Source organism: Corvus moneduloides, chromosome 6, assembly GCF_009650955.1.
Source record: "Corvus moneduloides isolate bCorMon1 chromosome 6, bCorMon1.pri, whole genome shotgun sequence".
Taxonomy (NCBI): domain Eukaryota; kingdom Metazoa; phylum Chordata; class Aves; order Passeriformes; family Corvidae; genus Corvus; species Corvus moneduloides.
Genome location: NC_045481.1, coordinates 41,286,615 through 41,304,400, shown reverse-complemented (window position 1 = coordinate 41,304,400; position 17,786 = coordinate 41,286,615). Strand labels below are relative to the sequence as shown.

The following is a 17,786-nucleotide window of genomic DNA, read 5'->3' as shown; positions in this document are numbered from 1 at the left end:
CCCAGCTCCAGCAGGCATCAAACAACCTTGCAGCACCCCTACAGCCAGCTGCCCCAGGAAGAGCCCTGAGGAGCAGGAATGGTGGGCTAGCCCGTTCTGAGGTTGCCTCTGCAGCACACACACGTATGTTCTGTCCCAGCCTCAATCCACCTGTTGCCTCCTCCTCAAGGCTCTGCTGCAACTAATCCACCAGTGCAGCTTCCTTATATACACCTCCTTGGAGAGAGGATTTTGCAGGTTTTGTAAAAGCCATGAAAGTAGCTCTGGCCTTCTTCTTGGCACAGGGGTGGTCCTTGGAAATGTGCAACCACCTTACAAAGCCAATTCCCTACCCACTTGGCTTCTCACTGCTGGTTTTATGGCTGAAGCTGCCCAGGCTGCTGCTGCTCTATCAGGCAGACCCCTACGGCTGAGGATGGGATGGTTGCATGAGAGACGGTAAGCCCCAGGCAGGGGGTCCTTGACTTGGATGCCTGGGCTGTGTCCCAGGGCTCCTGTGTGTCACTTGATGCAACTTGAACCCTTGTGGTCAGTCTTGCAGACCAAGCAGAGAAGCTCTCAGGGCAAATCCAGCAGAGCCTGTGCGGATCTGGTTTCAAGGGGCTTTCTCACACAGATTAAGGTGCACGTGAAGGGAGGTGACATGCTTCCTGAAAGGCTGTGGACCTCAGCTCTTCTCCCTTGCACCTAAGTTGTGAAAAACCATGGAGACTTGAGTAGGTAAAACCTGTAAATGGCAGATAATCTTTGCTTTCTGTCCCCAAAAGACCACTGAGAGGTCAGCACAGGCCCCGTCCTCCCTCCTGGGGATGCCTGCGAAAGTCTTGCCTTGTCTGTCCCAGCTCTCTTCTTGTGCCTCCCTGCACACTTCCCCAGCTGTGAGCAGTTCTGAGGATGTGAAAGGAAAGGACAGCCTTTATTCCAGCTTCCACAGCACAGCCAGGCCCTGTGATGCCCCAGAGGGATGCACCTAGGGCTGGAAGAGAAACAGCAGTAGGCATTGGGATGGCGCAGCCTCCTGGGTTGTAGGTCCCAAGGGTGAGTTGCATGTGGATAATTTCCTCTGCTTCCTGCAGAGCAGCACTGAGGCATCTGTTGCTGCTTTTCTGCTGGAAATCTATTTGTCTGTAGACTGAAATGAGAACCAGCTGGTGGTTGCTGGGATTTGTTTTAGAAAAAAACCCATCTTCTGTAAAGCATTATTTTGTTTTGAATTCCTGTTTCCTTTCCCGTCTGCCCAAGGAGCTGGGTTTGCAGGTCTCCCACTGTCTGCATGTCCTCGCTCACAGCACGTCTCCTCCGTGCCTGGGTCCCAGTGTGGCTCCAGTGGGAAAGGCCGGGGTTACATCTCTCCCCAGACTGTGTGCAGGGGAGCTTGTGCAAACTCTGTTTGTTAGTTGGGTATGTTTTCATCTGCTTATGGTTTCCCTCCTCCCGAGTTTCCTGGATTTGAGCAAACCCAGAAATCTCAAAGCAAATCACCACTGGAATACCATCTGGTTTCACATCAAAACAGCGCTTCCCAGGCAATCCTCTGCCAGAGCTTGAGTCTCTCTCGCAGCCTGCAACTGCGCACTGCCACTGGCACCAGCACAAAGTGGCTGGTTTGGTGGTATTCTGCACCCACAAAGCCTCTGCAAATATACAAAAACACAAGGCACAAGGCCAGCTTGCAAAAACTGGGTAGAGCAAACTCAACAACGTTGAGCAATCTCTAGACTGTAATTTTTACACCTTCCTTTGTTTTCTGTGTTTGATTTTATGAGAGTACAAAACTCTGCCTTATTTGTTTAAAACGAGAGGCCAGGTGCTGCTCTCAGTTGCACCAAAATTAATCTACATTTACACTCAAGTTTTGCAGAAAAGGAATACTTCTGTGACCTCTTTTTTGTTTTCTACAGATGTCCTTCCTCTTTTCTTCAGTTGTTGGCAGCTACATGAAGGACTTCCTCACTGGATTTTTAATATTTGTTAAAGAAATTGTGGCTTTCAAAAAGATTTCACTTTCTTTTGCAACTTCTAATAGTAATCAGAATCTGTTTCATAACATAGAACAATTTGTTCTGATGTATTTCAGTGCTTTCAAAGGTCTTTTCTGTTCTTCCTGGGCACTTTTCATATTTTTAAGACCAGAGGGATCTTTATGATTATCTGTTCTGACAATAAATCTCACCCAATAATTTCTGCTCCAACATTTCTTGAGATGCATTGTATCTTTGAAAAAAGGCTGTTTTGTCTTCGGTTCAAGACCTCAAACTGTGGGATCTTATCCCATTCCTACATAAGTGGTTCTAATAGTTAATGGCTTTTGTTAAACAATGCTCCCTATAGTTCCTCTGAATTTGCTTGGCTTCCAACCACTGCATCAAATTGTATTCCTTGTTTGTTTTTGTTTTTCTCTACCTGATTAAAAAGCCCTATTTCTTATAATTTTTTCTGGTGCCGGCAATTATAGACAGTGCTCAAATCATCTTTTGACCTTCTGTTGGGTAAACTTGGATTGACCTTCTTAAGATTCTTGCTAGAAGTATGTTTTCCAGATGCTGTATCTTTCTTGAAGCTCTTCCCTGAACTCTTGACCATTTCTGTGTTGTTTTTAAACTGTGAGCACTGACATAAAACTACACATTCTCTTTTGATATAGTGGAGTATTTTCTGCTGCTGTTTCAACTGCAGTGTATACTAAGATAATGCCACCTCTCTGCTATTGCAGGATATTTTCGTACTTGTAGGTCCAAGAATCACATTTGTTCTAGCAATAGGATCATGTTTAACTATGTACCATGACCATTGCATAGAGTCAGATTTTAGTCATCCCTCATGGAGATGCTATTTTTCAAGGCACTGTCTTCCACTGTACCCATGTAACCCTCACCATCCTTTACTACCATATGAGGGAGCCAAATTCGGATGCATTAACCATTATAATGTACAAATTGATTTGTCATGTCGGACAGGCTTTTAGGTGGGCCTGTACGTCTGAGGAGGCTCCTTGTCTTTCCAAGCTCACCATTTTTCTATCATGGTTAGTGCTACCTGCTTTCCATGAGCAATACTAATGCTGTAGATTGTTGTTTTCATGTGACAGTGTCAAGTGAGGCTGCGAAATGACTCCTGATATAAATGTACTGATAGAGTTATCTACATAGAATAAATTAGTGATGTCACCAAATATGGGACTGTGTTTTAATAAGACCTGATCCCATAAAAAGATAAGCACCTTTCCTAGAGAGAAAGTGGAATTTTTGTCTCTGCAGATACTAAAACTGAACCAGACAAGTCCCTGAGAAGCTTCACCACCTAATCATACCTGTTCGTGCCGGAGCTTGGGTGAGATGACTTCCAGAAGTCCCTCCCAACTCTAATCTTTCTGTAAATATATAATTGTGTGACTAATTAGGTCACTACTTTTAATAACTGCCACTGTCCTCTACAGTCACTTTTCTGCATTTCATCCTGTTCCAAAGACAGGTTAACTGGAATAGGTCCTGCAGATTTAAATATCCTTTGTACCAAATCTACTTAAAGAACTGTATTTGTGGATGAAATAGAGAGCACTTCATTATCAGGTAATCCTGCTCATGCCAAATACAAAACAGAGGTGCTTCCAAAAGATGTGTTTCTCTGCAGGCTGACAATGTTATGGGGGGTGGCTGCTGTTAAGTGTGTCTTGGGGGTTGACGCTGGGGTGCATGCAGAGGTTTGTCAGGGGCCTCTCTCTTGCACTCTGGCCAAACAGAGGCAACCAGAGCATGAGGCTGGGCTCCTGCCGTCCCCGGAGCAGGACTACTGGGCTGGCAGTCTCCAGGAGAGGTCACTCCTGCCTGCCAGAACCTGCCGGCACTGGACAGGGAGCTGCCTCTTCCTAGGGCGGATCCTTACCCTCGCCTCTCCAACATGCAAAGCATGGTGGGCAGGAAAGACATCTCTTGAAGGTGGAGACAGGTGCTTCTGCTTTCCCCCTCAGTCTGGCTTTCCCATTCTGGATGCATCCAGCAGTATCAGGAATGTCAGGCATATGACGGGCCTGTGATTTCAGTAAAACCTACTTGATCAAGTTTATTTTAATAACAGAATATTTCCAAATTGTTCTGCATTCAATTTTTCCCCCGATCACAGTTCTCTTCCTAAGTACTGTGAATAGCCATTCGCAAGGTCCTGTTTTATTCCAACGCTTAATGGTAGCTTTTGATTAAACACATTGTAGAATTTAATTTGGACTGGAAGAGATCTCTGAAGATCACCCGGACCTTCCATCCACTCAAAGCAAGACCAACTGCAAAGCTGCTTGGGGCCACATCTGGCTGATTACTGAGTATCTTCATTAATGGTGAATTCACAGCCTCTCCAAGAGACTCTTGCACTGCTTGACCAGCTTCATCAGGGTTTGTTTTGTGTCTAAATACCCAAGGAAAATTCCCTTGCTCTGTCCTTTGCTGACTGCACGTAATCCTATTGTTGTGCTCTTTGTTGAGATCTAACGTGTTCCCTTTTCAGCTTTCCCTTCCATTTCCCATATTAGTCTTGCTGCCCTTCCTGAAGTGTCTGAAGTAACAGGGGCCAAGCATGCACTTGCTGTACTCGAGGGAGTCTGGGGCACTACAGCTCTGCAAGTGTGTACCATATTGAGAAATAAACCCTGGTGCTAGAGAAGTGTGCTAGAGCAGGAGGCAGTTGGGACCCCTGGCAGCTCCAGAGGGGCCTCTGGGGTGTCACGGGGGACCACATGCTCAGGGCTGTGTTTGTGCAGCCATTTACCCACCTCTGTGATACAGCTGCTGCTTAGTTGCTGCTGCCTGAGCCAGGCATTGTGCTCCGGCTGCCTTCCCTGTTTGTTTTCTTCCTTGTGGGTTCAGTTGTTTTGCATCTGTAAGGCTGAGTGGGTGGTACGTAGTTTCTGTACACTCTGTTCTTTCAGTGGGTTTGGTTTAGTCTGTGTTTTTAAGTGCAGGTAATGCTTCTCAGAAGGGACATTACTGTCATTGAATGGCATCATCCATCTAAATACCTGGTTTAGCATCTACACCAGAAAATCTGATGAGATACAATCTGACATCTTCTTTTCTTCATCTGGTTAGAGGAAGTCACGATGTTTTTTCAGGGGAATCTTTATTCAAAGATCTGAAAATGTATAAACAAGTAGATACTTCCTCTGCTTTCCTTTGTCAAGCTGTCAGAATTTTCCCAGGCCACACTGGTTTGTGATTTTCACTTGTTATTCCTTTTTTCGGATGACAACAGAGAAATGAGTTGACAGGCAGAGGTGTCTGAGGCAGAGACTCGCTCTGGGGAGACAAGCACTCAAATTTAAAGAAGACTTTGCTGTACTTTTGGCAAGGCTGGATCAGTGACCCTGCCACAGAGTAATGATGACTTTTGTCCAAGGGTATTCATACTGCTAAAAAAACCAAAATGCCTGAAAGAGCTGTTTCCTGGGACTCTCCTTTGTGGATGGGAAGGTGTGCATGGCTTTTTTCCAAGGAATATAGGTTAGGCTCAAACCTGAAAACATAAGCATGGGCGGACTTACTTATAAAGCCAGTCTCCTGCCAACAATACAAATAGTATACAGCTTCCCAGACCCTTGAGTGTAGGTCCTTACCTTTATTCTGCTCTCACTTACACTTTTGTTTCAGCAATATAAAGTGTTGGATCAGTAAAAGGGCAGGCTCAAGCCCTTCTCATTGGTTTGTTTTGTTTGGACCCAGTCAAGAGTTGGAAGGCTGAGTGCCGGGAAATGACTGGGAGAACTGAGGTCTCTCTGGTCTTTGACTTTCAGGATCAGACCTTAGCAAATCACAGCATCTAACTCTTGTTAGATGGGAGCAGGAAAATATGCTTCGGACTTGCACGGTTACATTGTTTTGGTTTGAACTTAGAACAGCAAAGGATGAGGAGCAGTGGTTGGTAGTGGTTGACTGGTGTGCAACACGTCTGTGTTGACTGGAGACAGCAGTCAGTGGGGGAAGAGGCTTTGCTGGGCTCATGAGAGAGGAGCCATGAGACAGAAAGCGCTTGATTCAGGTGTAACGGATCCTGGGTTTTAGGAGTCCATGTGATGAGTTGGAAGAGTTATAGGCTGTGAAAAGAGAGAAGGGTGGGGAGCAGAATGAGAGGGCAGAGAAAATGAGGTGGGAAAGAAGGAAGGGAAAATTTGGAGTGGTACAGACCCCCTGCAAAGGGAGTGGTCAGGCAAGTGAAAGATTTTCTGTGTTCTTGTTGAAATTTGTGATGGTGTCCAAGTTCTAAGTATTATTTATGCATTCAGACACAAGGGACATGCAAAGAAGCTCAGGTCTGAGAAGCGTGACTTGCCCACTTGCCTTTTCTCTTCTACTTGTTCTTCCTTCATCTGTCAGGCTCACACTATGGCTGAACAAAGCTGGAGGTCTCCAACCTGCTGCACATGAATCTTGCGTAGAGAACAGGGCCTGCTGCCTCCTCTCTTGGTTCCCAGGGAAGGACTCATCACTGCTGTGAGGCATACTGGAGCATGTCAGGGGTCTTCTGAGCCAGGCAGCAGCCTGTCAGTTACCTCCATGAGAAACCAGTGCCAGAGAAAGGGTGTGGGAGTTACGGGGATGAACACGAGGAGTGTGGGGAGGGAGGGATGCACTGTGTGTCTTTGGTTGCTTGAGGTAGTCAGGGAAGTACCCAGCAAGGTGCTGTCTACACTGCCTTGCCAAAATCCACGAAAGAAAGTGATGCCAGTGTTGCCTGGGGTACGGCCATTCCTCTCTTAACCTTCAGCATCCCTTATGGGACTATGTATAGGAGGGAATAAAAGCCAAAGGTACACATTTTCCCCTGCGGTGGATGTGAAGCCACAGAGAAATGTTCTGTAGCCTTATACAAAGGTTACTTGGCAGCTGTCTGACAGAATTTTGTCCCTGTTAGAGGTGGATGTTGTGTTGACAAGTCAGAGCAGAGTCATGCACCTCCCCGGAGAGCTGCCTTGCCTGTTCTGGAGGTGCTGTGTATGCTCTGCTGAGCCCATGCTGCATGGTGTGGGGAGTCAAATGTTCCATGCCTAATGTCCTCTGGAGTCCGTACTGAGAGCCCAGAGTCCGGCCACAGGTGTAGTGGCAGCTGTCTGGCAGAGGGTCTTCTGCAGGGACACCACTGCTCCCTTGGGCCCACCACTGAAGAGTGGTACCTTCCTGTAATGCCCAGGTCAGTCTCTCAGGCTTTATTATTTGCCTGCAAGAAGAGACACCTTCCTAATGCAGACTCACAGCCGGTTGCAGTTCATGGCATGCATCAGCCTGTTATTGTTGTGACACTGATCATGTATTTCCTTCTCTCACCCACTGCCTTTCCAAGGGGAAGCTGTGATAATGACAGGACTTCTTGTTCTTTGTCACAGAAATTGGGTATAATTGCTCCATTTTGGCGGCTTTAAGATGTGCAGCAAGGGAACAGGCTGGATTCCTTCTTAAGACATCAGTCATCTGAAGCATTTGGTAGATGGCACATCAGAGCTGGGAAATGACTCAACCATCTTTGTTAAAAGCAATCGCTCGGCTCTGGGAATAAAATTAGAGGGAGAAAGCTGAGGGAGGTGCAGGAGGGGAAAGGACACTTGAACAACAAAACAGAGATGCTGAATTCTGTGTGGCTGTCATAGCACAAGAGTTTCTTCTTGCTAGAGCTGTATCTGAATCATCCCTTCAGTCAAGGAGCTATTCATCAGCCAGCCTACCCAAGGTAAAAACGGCAAGGTGTCCCAGAGGGCAGAGGAGGTTAGTGGGTGCAGCTGGGCTCAGCACAGCCGTGCTGCTGCTGTCAGCAGCATGAGGCTGCTGGGCTGAAGCTCCTCCGTGAGTGACTGTGAATAGTGTAATTTCTGTGAGGGCGTTGGGGCAAGCTCAGAGCTCTCTCCTAAACCTCTGGGATCCCTTAGAGAGGTGTGTGGAGGTCAGTGCTCTGATGTCTGCCTAGGTCTGATACATCTCTTGTTTTCAACTCAGTGTTGAGACCTCAGCAGAAGAACCCCAGCTTCCTGCTACTGTCTGAGCCAAGCTGGACTGTTATTAGTGGAAAACCTCTTTAAGGGAAGTGAGGATTGCCAGAGAATTACATGGCCTGATTAAACTGGCTTCCTGTTCTCAACTGACATGGTGTATTGGAACCAGGGTAGCCTGCAGGTTAGCCCTCTGCCCAGGGAACATCTGCCTGGTGGTGTGCCTGGATGGGCTGCAGCTTTGCCCTCCTTTCACGGCACTGGAAACATCTTAACCAGGAGCCATTTCTCCGCCTGTCTGAGCTCACAGAAACCTAGCTGGGTTGCTCTTGCCTGCCAGTGAGTCATTGCAGATCGTGTGTGACAAACTGCTTCATGGCAAAACAAGCTGCTTCTCAGTGGGCGTAGCAGGGACTGGCTTTGTTTGTTTTTCCTGCTGCCAAGGCCTTGCTTATCTAACCTCCATTTCAGTTCTGTTCTGAGTGGAAATATTCTTATTTATGCAGCTGGGGCAGAGGTCCTTTTTGTTTTAACTCTTCTAAGTTTGAACTTGTGGAAGAGAAAATCTCTCATGGTGGCTCTATCTTCTGGATGAAGCATTATGCCTGCTACGTGGGTTGTACAGATGAGCACAGGTCAGTAAATCTGTCCCCTGCTCAGCAATGAGCCACAGTGATTTCTTCAGTGCATTTACGCATCTACTTAATCGCACCTAGTACAAGTTACTAGAAGTTACTTGGACCAAGGTCTTCTTGGTCCAAGTCACCCCCATGTCAGTGACACCCAGAGGCTTCAAACCTGATACAAGTTACATATGGGAAACAATCCCTGCTCCAAAGAGAACTCAGAGGTGTAAGTGACACCATAGCTGAAGGACTCCTTGAAAAGCACCCTGATGTCACCTCAGTGTGGGTTTGGAGGCCATCTCCTGGGATGTTCTGTGCTTGGGCACATCTATTTAGGCTACTCTGCCTAAGTTGGGCTGAGGGCTGCTCATAAGGGGGCAGATCATTGAGCACACTCTGCTTGTAGCCACCCATACCATATGAGAAGATGTAATCATGTATCTAGGAGACCCTATCACTTTGTCCCGATGTTTCTGTCTTTACTCTGGGTACCAGCATCCTGATGGCCAACAGTGACTTGGCGAGGACTGTTGTGACAGTGGGGACCTGATGGTATTCACACACTGATGGACCTCTTTGATTGTGGGAACCAAAGTGACTGAAGTGACTGGGTTTTCTGTTATACAGAAAGAACTGTATTCTCTCTAATAGAGAATTCAGTAATTTGCAGAGTATCTGATGCCTTCTAGGTTGCCTACTGAGGTGTGAGATCTCCATGGCCCCAATATTGGATCTGTACCCAGTACTGTGCATTCCTAGGTGGTACTGTGAAAACATGCAGAAATGTGATTTCTTATATATTGCTTCCTTTTATAGGCTCTCAACGCACTACTACGTGCTTTTGTTTAAATACTCCAAGCTCTAGGTTTGCTTTGTTCAGCATAGTCTGTTCAACACAAAGGAAAGTCAGTCATTAGTGATTAATTGGAACATGCTTTCCTTTCTTAGCTGTGCTTTTATGGGCTGTGCAGGTGCCTGTTTCCAAAACAGAGTTGATCTCTGTGGCTCTGCTCTGAACAGCACCTATCTGTGCTAGGTTATGATTCCACAGGAGTTAATGAAGGGTTGCAGAGCTGGTCAGTTTAGTGTGGGCCAGTGTGTTTCTAAGTACCGTGACAAGCTGCTTAAGAGAGCACATGTACACAATTTGCTACGGCTGATGAATAACAGTAACAGAATTAGCCTGTCCATTTGCATGCACAAAGGATCTTGATAAGGTCCTAATCACAGCTGTCCTGTAGCTTTTATGAGAAGAAATTGTAATTTTGGGAGCAAGCAGAACTAAGTAGAGCTTGTTTCCACAGGCTGAGTAGGAACCGAGTAGGAATGTTTCAACAGAGCTGATGCAGTTAGAAAATGTGCATGTGCTGAAGCAGAAATGTTTCATGGAAACAAACATATGTGGTTTGACAAATTTTAATTGTCAGTCTCGTGTTGGATAACTTGCCTGTTGTATCACATGTTTGATCTGGGAACTGCACAGAAACAAAGCTGCTGAGGTTTGCCTAGGAACTGCTGCCCTGTGGTCAGGCTGGCATGCTCTGGCTGGCTGAGGTAGGACTTATTTTGTTCCTTAGAACCTGGAAATTTGGTTCTTGCGTGAGGCTGATGTCACTCTTCAGTTTTGTTGTTGCTCACTTCCAAATACATTTGCTGTCCTCATTCAGTGCTGAGCAGCCATGATATTGGAAAAAGACCCAGCTGTGGTCATTTTACTCAACAGCTACTGAAGTCCTGGTCTGCATCTAATATTTTGTATGTATCAGCATTTCTGAAATAAAATCTTACAGGATTTCTGCTTCATAGGAAACTTGCAAACTTTTTTTATGCCTATTTGAAATTACATTTCAAGCTATTGAAAATGTCTGCAGAAAGGAAATCCTATTAGTCAGCTAGCCTGAGATCTGACTTCTACCTTATCATTGCTGAAATTTTTAGCAGATGACTGGAGGTGTTGTGACAACCACTATACTCCTAGATAGCAGCTGTTTTTATTGCTGTATAAAATATAATTTACTCTGAGGTTTACTTGCACACAGGCTCCAGAGGCTCATCCAGTGGAGACTAAGGGTTGAAAAAATTCGGCCATTTCCAAAATTCTTTGCAAGAAAGAAAATTGTTTTACAGGTTCTGATAAGGTATTGCTCTGTTCTGTCTCTACAGAATGAGTTTGAAGATCAACAGCACCAACAAAAAATAGTGTTAGTATTTTCCACATTCAGGAGATGTTCCTTTCTTGGGAATTTGGTCACAGGCATATTTAGTGCTTGAATAAAACCCCACCCCAGAGAACCAAAACCTCTGGGGAAGTTTAATTGTTGGCTAAAGAGATCCTACGACCCAATTCTATGTAGTCTTATCCTATTATAGACTGAAATCAAATCTAAAATATTATGCCTCTAAAGCTTTGGCATGCTGACTGCCTTCATTTCCAAGTGATACTGACATTATACTAGCTGTGGGATGCTTGAGTTTCTCTGTGTGCAATTTTGTTGCCCATAAATAAACAGAGACCGAGATCTTAATGAAGAAAATTTCAAGAACTGCAGTCCTGTAAGAAAAACAAAAAGCTCACCCACAGCCATCAGTATTTACCTTCTAGACCAAATCTCAGGTCAGGCTTGGAGGAAAGTGTTAAGAATTAAAGTCCTGACCTAGGGACAGGACAACTGGTTTTGAGCCAGCTGCTCTGTCATCAGTTTTATGTGAGAATTTGGGCAAACAGTTACATTTCACCTATTCTTGGCTCCTCTTTTTCAAAGTGGGGGCAGTAGTACCTTTCTGTCTCCCAGGCGTGGGAATACAGTACAGCTTGTGAGGGTTGGTCATTACTGGTTTGGAAATAAGACAAATCCACCTGTTCTCCTGATTTTACAGATGGCAAAGGCAACGTGGGGAGCTGGCTTTGTCAGAGGCTGTGCTAGAAATGATGGACTAATCAGTGTAGTCTGGAAATAGCAGGTTCTGATGCCAGATCCCTGCTTTGTCCATCCTGTTGCTGTCTCTGCTGTGCTTGGCTTTGCATCTGGGGTGCAGAGGAGTTTCACCTTGGGGAGTAACTGCAGGTAAAACCTTCTAGTTTCTCTCCTTTACCAGAAGCATTTTTTCTTGGAACTGTTTCAGATTAGCTCAGTCACTAGACTCTCTAATTCCTTTAAAAAAGGTTTGTTTTTGCTTTCACATGCTGACAACATGCTGATGCTTGTCACTTGACTTGGCTGCGTAGCACTTCCCATGACCCCAGTAAGATATTTTGGAAAAGATATTAAAACAAGCATAAATTGGCCCTGAAGAAGTGCATGTTCAGTAAGTGTGTGTTGCAAGCACTTGCGTCAGGGAAGCTAGAAATCTGTGCAGAACCTTTCTCTCCCTGAAAACTTTGTCATGAGGTAATTTTCTGAGGTGCTGACTGCTGACACAAAAGGACCTTGACACTGTTTATGTAAAATCTGGTTGTTCTTCCCTCTAGTATTTACAGCACCCTCATGGATCCCAAATAACCTTGTTGACCCCACATACCACTGGAACATAGGAGGCTTTGCTCACATGTCTCTTGGAGCATTGCACATCTGCCTGGTAGCACACAACTTTGGGTTCTGGCACACAGGTGGTTTGCCTGTTTAAATGTTACTAACAAAGCTGCATGTGGTCAAAAAGTGTGTCCATCTTCATCACTGACCAAAGGAAAGAATAATTAATGCAAAGAGATGAGAAAAATGAAATCCAGAAATATGTGCATATTACTTTCTTTTGCTCCACCTTACCAGATTTTGTTTTAATTTTGCCAAAGACTGCAGTACCCGATTGCTCAAAATGATTGATTAGTTTATGTAAAAACAAGCAGATTGTTTTGTCTATCTATGGCTGAATGTAGACTGATCCATTTTCTGATGTTTCTGTAACAGGATATTTCATATTTTTCAGACTGGGTTCCCATGCAGAACTGGCTAGCAGTTACTGTTGGGTTTCCCAGTCCAACCACTAGGGCAGAAGATCCTTTGGTGTGAGAGACCCACATCCAAGAGACCCCTCCTTTGGCAAAGGCTGATGCCCAGGTGCTTCAGTTACCAGGGGGTCTGCATTAGGTTTTGTTGTAGAAATGGGGGATGGCTTCAGAAGAGAAGCCTGAAATACACAGGGAGCATATCTGATGGCTTGTTGATTGGGACCCTGTAAGAGGAAGAGTAATTAGGGCAAATAGAAGGACACGAACCTGGGATTCTCTCCTACATGATGAACAACCAGTACCGGGGCTACTCTGCCCTCTGTCTCTGCTGAAGCTGCTCCTCTTCACTTCCAGTAACTACTAGGTCAAAGTGGGTTCCAAGGCCAGGTGCTTAGTACCGCTTAGCCCAAGCGGTACCACCTCTCTCTGTAGCCCGGGAACAGTTTCCGCTCTTTCAGGAATCCAGCCATTCTGTCTGATTCCTTTGGCTTTTGTAGAAAATGCCTCCCAAGGGAAATTACTTGATTTCCACCTAATAAACATTTCACTTAATCTGAAGCCGAATGTTTCCAATTTGCCAGATATTCCAAAATAAGTAATTCTCAGGGGGACCTACAACAACACTTCCTTTTTTTTCTCCTGTTCCAAGACAGAACAGAATTAATTAGCTAGTGCCTCACCTCCTCTCACCCTAAAGGTAAGGTGGTAAAAGTGGCAGTGCTATCTACCCTTGCCTTGCAAAATGTGCTCAGGCTGAGGGAAACACTGGGGGCAGTGATAAGGGGACACCCTCCGACCCCCAGGTCGAGCTCATGTCTGAGTGAGTCACACTTGCCTGTTTGCTTCTCAGTGAAAAACTAGCCCTTCAAAAAGAGATGTGAGCAGTTCAGAAGTTCTGAGGTTCAGGGCTGTCCTCTGACAAACGGATGAATTTCACAACACCATCTGTCCTTTGGGCACCTTTATCTCTACCCACTGACAGCTGAACTGCTCATTTCACATGCCCAGGGGCTACTGAAGTGCTCCTTCTTTCGAGTTGTCTGTCTTGCTGAACAGTATGGAGGACCAAAGTTCCTGCTGTCATGAGAGTGACCTTCCTCCAGGCACCACAGAAAGTGTCCAAGGAAGGACATGGTGATGCTGTGGGCTCAGTTACATTCCTCCCCTGCAGCTGCTGCCTCTGGCTCTCTTGTTTCCCAGAAACTCTGCCTGCAGGTATGATGCCTGTCTCTGTTATGGGGATACCTTCACCTCAGCTGCCAATGTCAAATCTGTGCTTTAACTCATCAGTCTTTTCTCTCCTCATCTGTCATTTGGGCCGTGATAATGCCCCTATGCTCCTCAGGAGGGCTAAATGAGGGAGAGGAGGAACAAACTGTCTTCCAGCAAAGCAGGAACATAAAGCTGGAGCTGCAATTGCAGTTAGAGAGCACATAAAAGCCATAATTTCTTTGCCAGTGCACAGCCCAGAGACAAAGCCTCTGCAAAGCCCTGCTGGCAACCACCCCAGTCAGAGACATCTGTGTGGCACATCCCCACAGGGGTACAGAGCAGAGGGGATGATAAGTCTCTACTCTGCAATTAAGGCTCTCATTTTGTCAGTTTTATTCCCTTTTTGTGGAAGCCGGTAAAGCACTCTGCTTTTCCCAGCTCCCACCCCCAGTGCAGTGCTCTACAGTGCTTGGGTGCTCCCTCCCTGCTCTGCGGAGCAGCTGCCACCACATTTCCCTGTCCCCACTATCCTGGCAGGACTGGGTGCCCTGCCACCCTTCTTACCTGCCTTCAGCTGAGCGATGCTCTCCCAGCTTTCCTGACCACTGCTGTGAGGCACTGACCAGCACAGGACCCTGCTGCTGGGAAACCACGGCATGCAGCCTTGCTCTGAGGCACACTGCAAAGGCTTTGACTATGACTCTTTGCTTCTTGGGCTTGGAAGGGCTGTCCAAACCTTTCCCCACTTCTTGTTATTTTTTAAGAATCATTTTGATGAATCCTCTCTTTCTATGTCTGTGATTTGAAGCACTCTTCTGCAGGCCCCATGCTATAACCACTTGCCTGTTCAGCTCTCCTGTTCCACCTGATGCTGTGCTGCTGGGGCACACTAAGGTACTAAACTCTGAGTAGATGGGCTGCACTGCTCAGCTGTTCAGATACACAACAGCTGCTTCTGGGATGTTATTGATCTGTTGTGGTTCTATGATTTCACAGAGACTGTAATCTGGACAGACCCTGGGAAGAGGTCAGGTCTGCTGCACTTCACTGTCCCATTACACCAACATGTGTTGCAGGTTTTCTCTCTTCTCATCTGCAAGATGATGTTGTGCATGCTTTATCCTTGCTCTTTGTACCTGCACATACAAAGATCATCTCCAAGCAGAGCTGTATTTCTCAGCATCATAAATGAGGAGTCACCAGGCAGAATGAGTCACTGGTGCAATTTTCCATAGCTTAATCTAAACTTGTAGGGCCTGCTTTCATTATTATTGCTAATATTAAGTAGTTTCTTCCTTCATGCTGAAATCAGCAGGATTTCTTGTTCACTTGGGTGGAAGGTTTTTAAAAAACACACAGGCTGTTTCAGGTCAAGGCTCAGTTAGGGGAGTGAAGTACAGGAAGAAGCGCTGGACAGGTAAACAGAGCTGGTGATGAAAGCTGGCTTCAGGTAACCTTTCCTGTGCTGCATGTTCTTTTGTGTTACTTAAGCACTTAAGTGATTTAGCAACTTCTGTGAGCTCCAGGCTGATGGGCTGGTGTGGAGTAGGATGGAGAGGTGGCATTCAGTGGACAGCTAAAAAATGACACATCTCTTGTGGAAATGTGAAGATTTTGGAGAGCAGGGAGTTAGATGCAGTGCTGTCCTTCACATTTCCTTTTCCAAGAAATCCTCACTCAGGAAACGGAATAACTTCCCCAGACCATCAGAGCTGAGTACTCCAGAAAAAGCATTTAGGTCTTTGAAAGTACCCAAGGACCTGACACTCTTTCCGCACACATCAAAAAATGGATCTCTGTGATTTCTCAGGAAGAGCAGAAGGATGCCATTAGGTCATGTAGAAAGAAAATTAGAAAGGTAAAACTCAGCTAGAACTCCATCTGACCACTGCTGTAAAAGATGACAATAAAAAGTGTTTTTATAAGTACATTAACCACAAAGGGAGAGCCAAGGAAAACCTACATTCTTCATTGGATGCAAGAGGAAACAGTGTCACCAAGGATGAGGAAAAGGCTGAAGTACTTAATGCCTTCTTTGCCTCAGTCTTTGAGAGTGGTTTTCCTCAGGGCAACTAGCTCCCTGAGCTGGCAGACATTGCCAGGGAGCAGAATAGAAGTCCTGCAATCCAGGAGGTAGTTAGTGACCTGCTGAGCCACTTAGATGCTCACAAGTCTGTGGGACTGGATGAGGAGCAGCAGGAGAGCTTTCTAAGCCACTCTCCATCATTTATTAGCAGTTCTGGCTAACCGGGGAGGGCCCAGATGCCTGGAGGTTCACCAGTGTGATGCTCATCCACAAGATAGGCCAGAAGGAGGATCCTACAAGCCTGTCAGCCTCACCTTGGTGCATGAGAAAGTTATGAAACAGATCATTTTGCGTGCGATCATGCAGCACACACAGGACAACCAAGGGATCAGGTCCATCCAGCATGGGTTCAACAAAGGCAGTCCTGCTTGACCAACTGGATTGACTTTATGACCAGGTGACCTGCTCAGTGAGTGAGGGAAAGGCTTTGGGTGCAACTATCAACCAGACAAGAGGACATAGCCTCAAGCTGCTCCAGGGAAGGTTCAGGTTGGACATCAGGAGGAATTTCCTCAGAGAAAATATTGTTAAACATTGGAATGGACTGCCCAAGGAGGTGGTGGAGTCATCATCCCTGGAGATGATCAAGAAAAGACTGGATATAGCACTTAATGCCACAATCTAGTTGAGAAGGTGGTGATCGGTCAAAGGTTGGACTCAATGATCTCAGAGATCTTTTTCAACCTAATTTGTTCTGATTTCCCAGCATCATACATCATTCCTTTTCCCTCCTGTCCTTTCTGCTAAAACAAACCCAGTCCCTCTGCAGGATTTCTTAGTATCTTGGCCAGTCTGACTTGAAAAATACTCTAGTACTGAAGCTTTCAGACCTACTGTATTGCATTACCATATCCCTACTCACTTCTTTCCTTTTTTTTCTGGTTAAGTCCTTTTCACATGTGTAAAAAAATTCTTCTGCTTATTTTTGCCATATTTGCAGACTTACGATCATATCTGTTTTGTCTCTCAGCAAAATGGCAGATACAGCTCAGTTCTGAGAGTCTGGCTAGAGTTTGTTTCTCCTCTCTGAATTCACACTTTGATAATATTTTACAAGCAATGTGCTACACACAACTGAGTGAAAGTATCCCAGAGAACATCACCCACAGACCTTATCCAGAAGGATTGTCCCTTCTGTCCTTCCGGGCAGGATATATTTTCTCAGATTCTGTCAAAAAAACTTTTGCAGAATAGCTTCCCCCCCACTACCACAGACTTGACTTTTTCAGGTTTAACTGAGGAAGGCTTTGACCCTGCCAGATCTAGGGCAGGAGCGCCCCGGGGATACCAAATCAAGTCGTGAACCCCCACTGCATTTGCGCCAGAGTACTGGTGAGTCAGGTTGGTTACTGTGTTCCCCAGTGAGCTCTGTCCTATTTTCTTTCCTTCCTTTATCCCTTTTTCTCTGTTCCTTTTCTCATGGCAGAAGAAGTTCAGCCCCTTTCTCTTCAGTTAGTAACTTTCTTTTTATTCAGTTCAATCTTCCCATGCTGCAGCGATTTTCTCCATTCTGGCTGTGATATCACTCTGTATGTAGACCCTTCTATTTCTGTAACCCTTGAAAGTGTGGGTCAAAATGGTAGAGTATATTCAAATATCTTGAGAAAACATATAACAATAAAAAACTAACAAATGATTATCAGAAACTCCAATGTTCTCTCAAAATGATTAGATAATAGAGTAGGTCAAAAATATGCCTGCCCTACCTTTTTTTCCCCCTCCACTCCTTATGTTCTATTTCTGTGGCTTTTAATCCTTATAATAGCTAATCCTTTGGGAGTAAGGATGAATCCCTTGAGTCCAGTGGACTTGGAAGGCCTGTAGCTTTTCCTTTTACAGTACTAGCTTTACCAAGCTGCATAACCTGTGAAAATACTCTCTGGCAGCCTATATAACCCATAGGATCTCCCGGATTGTTATTTGCAGTAGAAATTGTTGAGTGCAAAGGCTGTG

At 45.6% G+C, this 17,786-nt stretch overlaps 1 long non-coding RNA gene across 1 annotated transcript; it reads right to left on the bottom strand.

Moving 5' to 3' along the window:
- Nucleotides 1–5,608: 5,608 nt before the first annotated feature.
- Nucleotides 5,609–16,444, bottom strand: LOC116446054. Its single transcript, XR_004241019.1, has 3 exons — nucleotides 16,279–16,444; nucleotides 9,608–9,612; nucleotides 5,609–5,618 (listed from the first exon to the last, which is right to left on the bottom strand). It is a non-coding gene; the product is annotated as an uncharacterized LOC116446054 (long non-coding RNA).
- Between the last annotated feature and the right edge of the window lie 1,342 nt (nucleotides 16,445–17,786).